At 37.5% G+C, this 8,674-nt stretch overlaps 1 long non-coding RNA gene across 1 annotated transcript in view; it reads right to left on the minus strand.

The window, feature by feature from the left end:
- Positions 1-7,781, minus strand: part of LOC137658552 (uncharacterized) — a 108,796-nt gene extending 101,015 nt beyond the window's left edge. Inside the window, exon 1 of the long non-coding RNA XR_011047365.1 lies at positions 7,646-7,781. This is a non-coding gene — a long non-coding RNA (uncharacterized lncRNA). The remainder of the gene's footprint in view (positions 1-7,645) is intronic.
- Positions 7,782-8,674: the final 893 nt, after the last annotated feature.

Consider the following 8,674-nt stretch of genomic DNA (forward strand, 5'->3'; position numbering starts at 1 on the left):
CAACCGAGTGTTGCATCACTGGTGGAGCAGCAAGTGGAGGCGGAGGAAGAGAGGTATAATCCTCCTGATCCCATTGTAAAGGTTGCCTTAAGGAAGACGGAGGCTGAACACCACTGGGAACAGCAAACTCAGCACGTGGCTCAACATCGTACGCCTGGCAGGTGGTACTGCGATCAGGCGGAGCGAGCGTAGGCGGAGGGAGTGTAGGCGGAGGCGGAGGAGCAACACTCTCAGCCCGACACTCACGCATCAAGTCCGAAAGCTGTGCTTGCATGGACTGTAGTAGAGTCCACAACATCGTACGCCTGGCAGGTGGTACTGCGATCAGGCGGAGCGAGTGTAGGCGGAGGGAGTGTAGGTGGAGGCGGAGGAGCAACACTCTCAGCCCGACACTCACGCATCAAGTCCGAAAGCTGTGCTTGCATGGACTGTAGTAGAGTCCACAACATCGTACGCCTGGCAGGTGGTACTGCGATCAGGCGGAGCGAGCATAGACGGAGGGAGTGTAGGCGGAGGCGGAGGCGCAACACTCTCAGCCCGACACTCACGCATCAAGTCCGAAAGCAGTGCTTGCATGGACTGTAGTAGAGTCCACTTGGGGTCGGCAGAAACTACAGAAGGCTGAGGTAAAGCCTTAACAGTCGAGCTCTGTTGTGGCAGAACCTTACTCCTCTTAGGCGGAGTGCATTCAACTGACTGAGGAGAGTCAGAGCTAACCCAATGACTGTGAACTCTAACTTCGTACGTCTGGCATAGGTCTGGACTTTACGTTTAAAAGGTCTTGAGACCTGAGACCAGCGTTTTCTCCCCTAAATTTCTTCTGCAGACGAGCAAAATAAGGGCTCAATCGTCTGCGGGTGGGAGTGACGGTCTCGGTAAGACACGCCCACAACCACCGAGGATACTTCTGTGCGCCGATCAAGGCCTGCTGAACCCTTCTGCCCTTCGACATTGCTTCTCCCCTGGGCTTGGGAGCTTGCAAGAGGTCCCGGACTGGGAGGACGACTGGCGCGCACAAAAGTACCCTCACGCACAACATGACATACTTTGCGCTAATCACTTATCACTTTGATTTCTGTTTGCACTTATTTCACTGAACTCGAAACTTTAAGTGGTTTGTACCTGAAACACGCAATTCTATCCTTTCTCAAAAGTTAGTAATTGCGAAAACAGAATTACAATGTAACAGAAAAATCTAATGAAAGATAATTCAGTGGCTGGAAAGAGACTAAACACTAGATCACTCTAGAAACGTTTAGTTTCTTCCCCTAAAGAGACTAGGGAGAAGAGCAAAAACGATAAAGACGTTACTCGTACGCCTGGCAGGCTTGAATGAAACGTTTATCCTCTTTCTCCCTACGTCTCTATCTCTCTCTCTCTCTCTCTCTCTCTCTTGACTTAGAACCTGAGAGAAGAGCCCAATCATATATATCGTTAAAACATATTATTGTTAAAGGAAAAAAACTGAAAAGTTCCTTTATTAGGATCAAAACCATTAAGTTAAGAAAGAATGAACAAAACGCTAGACACGGTTACTCTTACTGCAACGTGAAACCGTGAACATTCTTTCTCTATCGTAACGATAGAGCGCAAGTTGAACGTTCTGAACGTCAACAACTGCAGAGACAAAACAAAACGTTAGTTCAACTTTGAAAACAGTACGAGACTATCAAAGAAATTCTTTCAAACTCTGTGGCGGAAATAGCATAATATGTTAACAGGTAAAACCGAAATGACGGGCTCAATGTTAATTAACTTCGGTATCAAGAAAAGACCGCCTACTATTAGGAAGGTCGAATATAAACAAATATAAAAATTAATTTTAATAAGTTTATAATAAAAGGAAGTTAATCGAAGAGGCCTATAAGAGGCGGAGAGATATAAAATAAATCTATAACTTTTGTTAAGCAAAATTAAGAAAGAGAGTCTATACTCTCTTAGACACCAACACTTCCGTCTAAGGGAAGGGTCGGCCATTGAAAGGTGAACGAGAGTTCATACTCTCTTCGTCACCATAAATAATCAAATTAATTCCAAAAGCTAACTAAGCTAATATAGAAGTTTCCAGTAAAGCGACAGCCGAAATCAAAGAGAAATACTTCACCAAAGTCGTGAAAATACTCCAAGAACATAAGCGTATCCCAGAACGTCTTGCCGGAAGCACGACAGAGGAATAATTGAGGAGGTGTCAACAAGAAGTACTTGAGTACCTGGCCACAGGTGGCGCTGGTAAATACACCCCCTTCTAGTATTGTGATAGCTGGCGTATCCCTCCATAGAATTCTGTCGGGCAACGGAGTTGACAGCTACATGATTATCGGGTAAGTTTAATATTGAAAAAGTGCAATTAATAGTTTGTAGAAAATAACTCTTATTTAGTGTATTTTGTGGTATTTTAAATGTTTTTGATAATGATTATTGGCAGAAATCTATAGTTTCTGGAGTTTTGGTGGGTTGACTACCATAACTGAAAAGCCATGGGATTACTCTAGGTATCGTTATAAATTAAGTCCGAAATGGCTTAAAATATACCATGTACCAGTCTAATTACAGTATATGAAATTTGAGTTACCTTTTTAAAACTTTGTTGTTTCTGGCATTAATCATCATATAAAACCAGTCATCACAATACAAAACATTTACCATAATAAAAAACCAGTAACAGTAATGAAACACAAACAAAAGACAGGTGCTTTCCTTTGCCAAGATTTAAGGACGCACAAAAAACGTGATTGTTAAATCAATTTTTCTATGGAGCTGTGTCCATCAAACTACAAATACCGCCTTATTTAATTAAGTGCATTTACCTCTTTGTTTGTATGCTATATAAGCACTAATTATTCATTGGTTTTACTTCTGCTATAGCTTGCTTTGCTCGCAGATAACCATTATCTCATTGTTCCAATGTCCTGCCAAGCAGAACATGTTTCACTGCGAGCATTAGCCATGTGGGCTAGTATTTTAGTATTATTTAATTTGTCTAATATATACCTCAACTCAATAGGTTTTTGCTCTGCCATAGCTCGCTTTGGTCACGATTTAACATAATCTCATTGTTCCTATGCTCTGGCAAGCAAAACATGTTTCACTAGTACTTTAGCATTATTTTGTTATTTAACTCATCTCTTAGTTCAATTATACAAACTTGACAAAGGGGTAAATACACATTTAACAAAGGGGTGAGTTGAAGCTTCGTGCTCCAACCTCTGTTTGAACCTGGACTTGGCTACCATTTCCCATTATTAGACTAAATATATCAAACACTCATTTCTATTCCTACCTTTTATTATTAAAATAAATAAAATAAGAGCTTTAATTAATTATATACTCCAATACTGAAAACAAATAGCAAGAAGTTTAGAACATAAATAGTTGGGTCCTTTATTCTGTTCGATCATGTCATTTACGGCTGAAGCACCACTTATCAGTTTTTCTGAACTACGGAGTGGCGAGAGGCTCCTGTGGCCTGCACTAAGATGAAAAAAGGAGCAAAACAAGAATTATTTATTAAATTCTGCAACTTTGTTAGAGGTAGTGTACAGGGTTCAAAATACTACAGTATTGTGCATTCGTAAAGTTCCAATATCCTAATCAATATTGCCCTACTGTATTCTAATAATAATGCAGTGTTTTATTCACCACTAAAGTTTGGAGTATCTGATATAAAATATTAATTTTAACAATAACACGAAGTGCTAATGGCATGTACAGTATAATAATGCTACTAATCTTGAAAAGAATCATGACAGAAAATCACCGTCCATTTAGAAGCAATCAAAATTAACGTTAACTATCCTACCCGTAATCTAAATTACTGGAATAGGGATAGGAGAAACAAATATGTGCTCTTCAGCCATAACTTCAAACCTCAAGGTGTAGAATATGCTAATGATTTTCAGTCCTGTAGAGAATGGGTGTCCACTTTACTTGTTAGGACACAAGGTACATGGTAGGGCCAAGGTTGAGATGAATTTCTTAACACATGATTTATGGTATTTTGGGTCAGAATAAGATAGGGTTGTCTAGAAGGTAAAACAGCCCAGCCAGACAGGACTTGGCACCCTATGTTAGGTTAGATTAGTTAAGATAAGGAAAGCAAAGCTATACATTTTTTCCCTCTATAACTTATAGTGCTCTAGGTCAGGTTAAATTTGGGCATCCTGAAGGAACATATCAACCTAGGGTCAGATTAAATTATAAGGTAGAGGGGATCGAAGGTCCAAGGTCAGATTAAATACAAAAGTAGAGGGTAACAAAGGACCAAAGTCAGAGTAAATGCTAAGTAGAGGGGAACAAAGGTCCAAGGTTAGGTAGGATCTGGCGCTATGCTACCACCCTAAATTAGGTTAGGTTCAACTTAAGATACATCCTTATTATCAAACTTGGGGCATCTTTTTTTTCTATTTAATATTTTTATGAGATGAATATCAACTAAGGAAAGTAAAATGTATTTCCAGTTTCCCTCTGACATGTCCACATATTTAATATATACAGTACAGTACTATATACACCAAAAATAACCTTCAAATATGCATAAAGCTGAGGAGCAGTAAGGGAAGCACATAAATTATGTATTTGACATGGAACTAAAGCAGTGTATTTACTCGTTTGTAAACATCTTTTGGTCCCCAAAAGCTAATAAATGGCACTGCTTATTAAGTGTTACTAAGCAAGGTTTATATCAAAAACTTTCAAAAAGTCTATGCAGTCTGAGTTCCAGATAGCTTCTGATGGGATTCTAACAAAATTATTACTCATTTTTGTCATAAATGAAAAGCTATACTTTTATGAACAGGGTAAAATCTTCCAGTAGTTAAGCATGTTGTATGTCAAACTGATCGCGTTCAAGAAAACTATCGTTGTTGCCTATCTCTAATAGTTAGGGAGGGGGAAACGCCTTTCAAACATGTTTCCAAGATTAGGTATTTTCATGATTTTGGTTTATGATATAATTTCCTGAAGATGTTTATCCATGCACTGGACAGCTTTCCCATTATCACTTTATTATTATTATTATTATTAGTTGCTAAGCTACAACCCTAGTTGGAAAAGCAGAATGCTAAAGCCCAGGGGCTCCAACAGGGAAAATAGCCCAGTGAGGAAAGGAAACAAGGAAAAAATAAATATTTTAAGAATAATATTGAAATAAATATCGGTATTATTTTACTGTATTACAGGGCAATTTAACCTAGGAAAAAACTACTTTTTTCTTTAGAAAAAATTCCGCTCTTCGAAAATGACACTCATTCCCGTCGCAAATGATTAGTTTCAGAAATATCTTGGGGTTTTGGGTGGGGAAAACATACTGGGGAAATGGTATATAATGGTAAAACAAGCCTTTTCTTCTCTATACATTACCTTCTTGGATATATAATAAACGGAGGAAAAGACAAAACAGTATAAGGGGATAAACTTTGGAGGTGCCATTGCAAAGGCTATGTCACATGAAAAAATACGGTAATATTGAGCTGCGGCAATGTTAGCGTAACATGCTAACAACAGCAGTGTTTTTCATTTATTTTTTGTCATGTTACGGTTCGCTTGTAGTCGCTCTCATTCGTTCGTTTATACATAGCAGGTTTCGACCTTCTGCACATAATCTCCCCGCCCCCTGCGCATAGACTCCATCCCCACCTGTGGATTTCTTCTTCTCTAGCCGTCAAATTTAACTATTCGACTTCACCCGTGTATTCAAGTACAGTATATGAGTTGAACCAGTACAACTATTACCATCCCTTTTATGTTATACCCTCGTATACATATTACGTTTGACCCGAGTATTACTTGTTTTATTATCCAATACCTTACAAAATCACATTTTATATTCCCATTAAATATTATTTATCATACACTCCATTTTATCTTGCTATATTACTTTTATACATTTTGTTATTACCTTGTCACGTCTGGATTTCACATAAATACTTACTCTGGACCAGTTTCCCATTCTGGTTCATTCATGTTTACTCTCTAGACTCCGTTGCTTTTCCATTAACCAATCATGAACACATACATATGGAAAGTTTGCACAGGGGAGTGGGGTTAATATTTCCCTACCCCCACCTTCCAACAAACCTTGTCCAAGTCAGGTCTTGTTAGTTTAAGTGACCTCTTTTTGCGACAAAGAAGTTAAGATGTTACAGACTCACAGACACAACACCCCGGTGACCCACAAGTTTCGTTGTCACGGTCATACAAGTAAGTCATTAATTTCTTTAATCTTAATGTGTTAGTTTTACTATTTTGTTAAAGTGCACAACTCAACATTACCGCTTGCCAGTACATTCAGTACGAGCTTGATGTTTTATTTTCCTGCGGGCGTAAGCGAGCCAGTGGCAGAACAAGAACCATTATATATATTTAGAGTTGCTAATGTTATCGTAACATTGCTAATGTTAGCGTGCGCAGCTCAACATTACCACTTGCTAGTACGTACGATCTTGATGTTTTATTTTCCTGCGAGCGAAAGCGAGCCAGTGGCGGAACAAGAACCATTATATATAGTGTTGCTAATGTTATGAACTTCTAGGTTAGGTTAGGTGGGTTTGTTAGGTTCTGTACCCTTTTTGTACCTTTTTATCTATTGTGTAAAGGGTATATGGAAAAATGCTTTAAAATACACATTCTAATATTACCGCAGCATTGCTAACGTTAGCAACGCCATCGTAACTTTGGTAACATTGCTAATGTTAGCGTTCGCAGTACATACGTGAGTGAAGTGACACGGAATTTGAACAAGTCATTATATTTAAACATTTTAACACAAAATATACAACAAAAGACATTATATTTACACATTTTAACAGAATATATATGTTTTCCTGTAGAAAATAACGTGATTTAACCGTTTTCACCTTCATTTCATCTGTAATAACAGCAACCAGTTCGGCTACTTAAAGTTAGTCGAATTGGTTGTTGTTTGTTTGTGGTTGAAATGAAGGTCAAATTCGGTCAAATCGCAATATTTACTACAGGAAAATTTATATTTTCTGTTCAAAATCAGAATCTGTAATACAGTAAAACTTTACCTAAATATCTCCTATATAAACTATAAAAACTTTAACAAAACATGAGGAAGAGAAATTAGATAGAATAGTGTGCCCGAGTGTACCCTCATGCACAGTTACTTTCTTGTAGGTACTTCACGCATCACAACACACAGGCTTAGGTTAGACAGATGGCCAATAAACACTAGGGTGTATTAACAGGTCAGGCAGGTTCGAGGGGGGGGGGGAAACAAGCCAAGACAAGAAAATGCCTCCTTGATCAGTATAGGTTTGGGTACCCATCAGTAACATGCATTATGTGTTTTTAGTGCTATTTGTAAGATGTACAACGGTACAACGTATAGGTTTTTTTCTTTTTGTGCACCACTTTACGATAGCAGCCTGTTAAAAAAATCACTATGTACAACCATTATAAACTTCGACCAAACCCAGCTAGTCTGACAGGTTAGGCCAGTAAACTTGTCTTATTGTTTTATCTTTATTACTCAGTATTATACTAAAGACTTTCACATGGATTTTTAATGAGAAACTGCCTATTATACACGTTATCCTCAAAACTAATGGAATTGGCAATATAACTTTATAATGTACGGACATATTACAATAGTAAAGCAATACTGATTTACAGATCTACCCACCTTGGCTACCGGTAGGCTACTGTAAGGCTGAGTAAGTGGCCTAATGTGGAAGTTCTTGATTGTAATAACACCCACAATGTCTTAGCATATAAAAACCTCTTAGTGAAATATGTGGACTAACAGCTTATCTTGGTTAGTCATCAAATCTGGGTAGCAAACATCCGCCAGAGATAGGTCTACTGTTACAATAATAATAAAAAAAAACATGTACGTAAGCAGTGAACACAATATCATTCAAATGGACCCGGTGCACTTCACATTAACTTACACTAACAAGACAAGAAAGCCAGTCGTCACAGTAGTTAATTTACAGTGATGCCAGATTTGAGAATTTATCCCTAGATTTGGGGATTTTTGGGTCTGATGGGGATATTCTGTACAAATTTCAATGGAGAAACAAAGAATAAGATGAGTAAGCCTTTATATTGTTGCCATTAGTTTACTTGTACTTATATGAAGTATAGAGGGTAATTTCTATATTAGTAAAGCCTACATGATCAGAAGAAAATATATTTGTGGAAATGGGGATTTTGGGAATTTTTTATCATGTTTTAGGGATATTTAGACTACTCATCTGGCAACACTGCTCACAACACCAACAGTAACACCACGATTCAAGGCGATCATATAGCTCCTTTATTTCGGGTTCAACTCTATATTATCTCCAGATTCCATCCGATATAGGAACTTGTCATTATCATCAGTACTGCTCGAGAGTTAATTCTTTAATATTTCAAATACCTTTTGAGTTTATTTTCTAATATCCACAAAAGTTGTAACATTTTTTCAAATTAAAAAATGAATTCAATTTCTCTATAATTTCTTGTCTTTTCTTAAATTCGTTTCCCTTTGCCCAATCGACTTACTTGATCGAAACGAACACAACTTTAACCAGTCCTCACTTTCGCTAATTTGCGAGTGAAATCGTTTGATATATATATATATATATATATATATATATATATATATATATATATATATATATATATATATATATATATATATATATATATATATATATATATACTG

This window comes from Palaemon carinicauda, chromosome 19 (genome assembly GCF_036898095.1).
Source record: "Palaemon carinicauda isolate YSFRI2023 chromosome 19, ASM3689809v2, whole genome shotgun sequence".
NCBI classification, from domain to species: domain Eukaryota; kingdom Metazoa; phylum Arthropoda; class Malacostraca; order Decapoda; family Palaemonidae; genus Palaemon; species Palaemon carinicauda.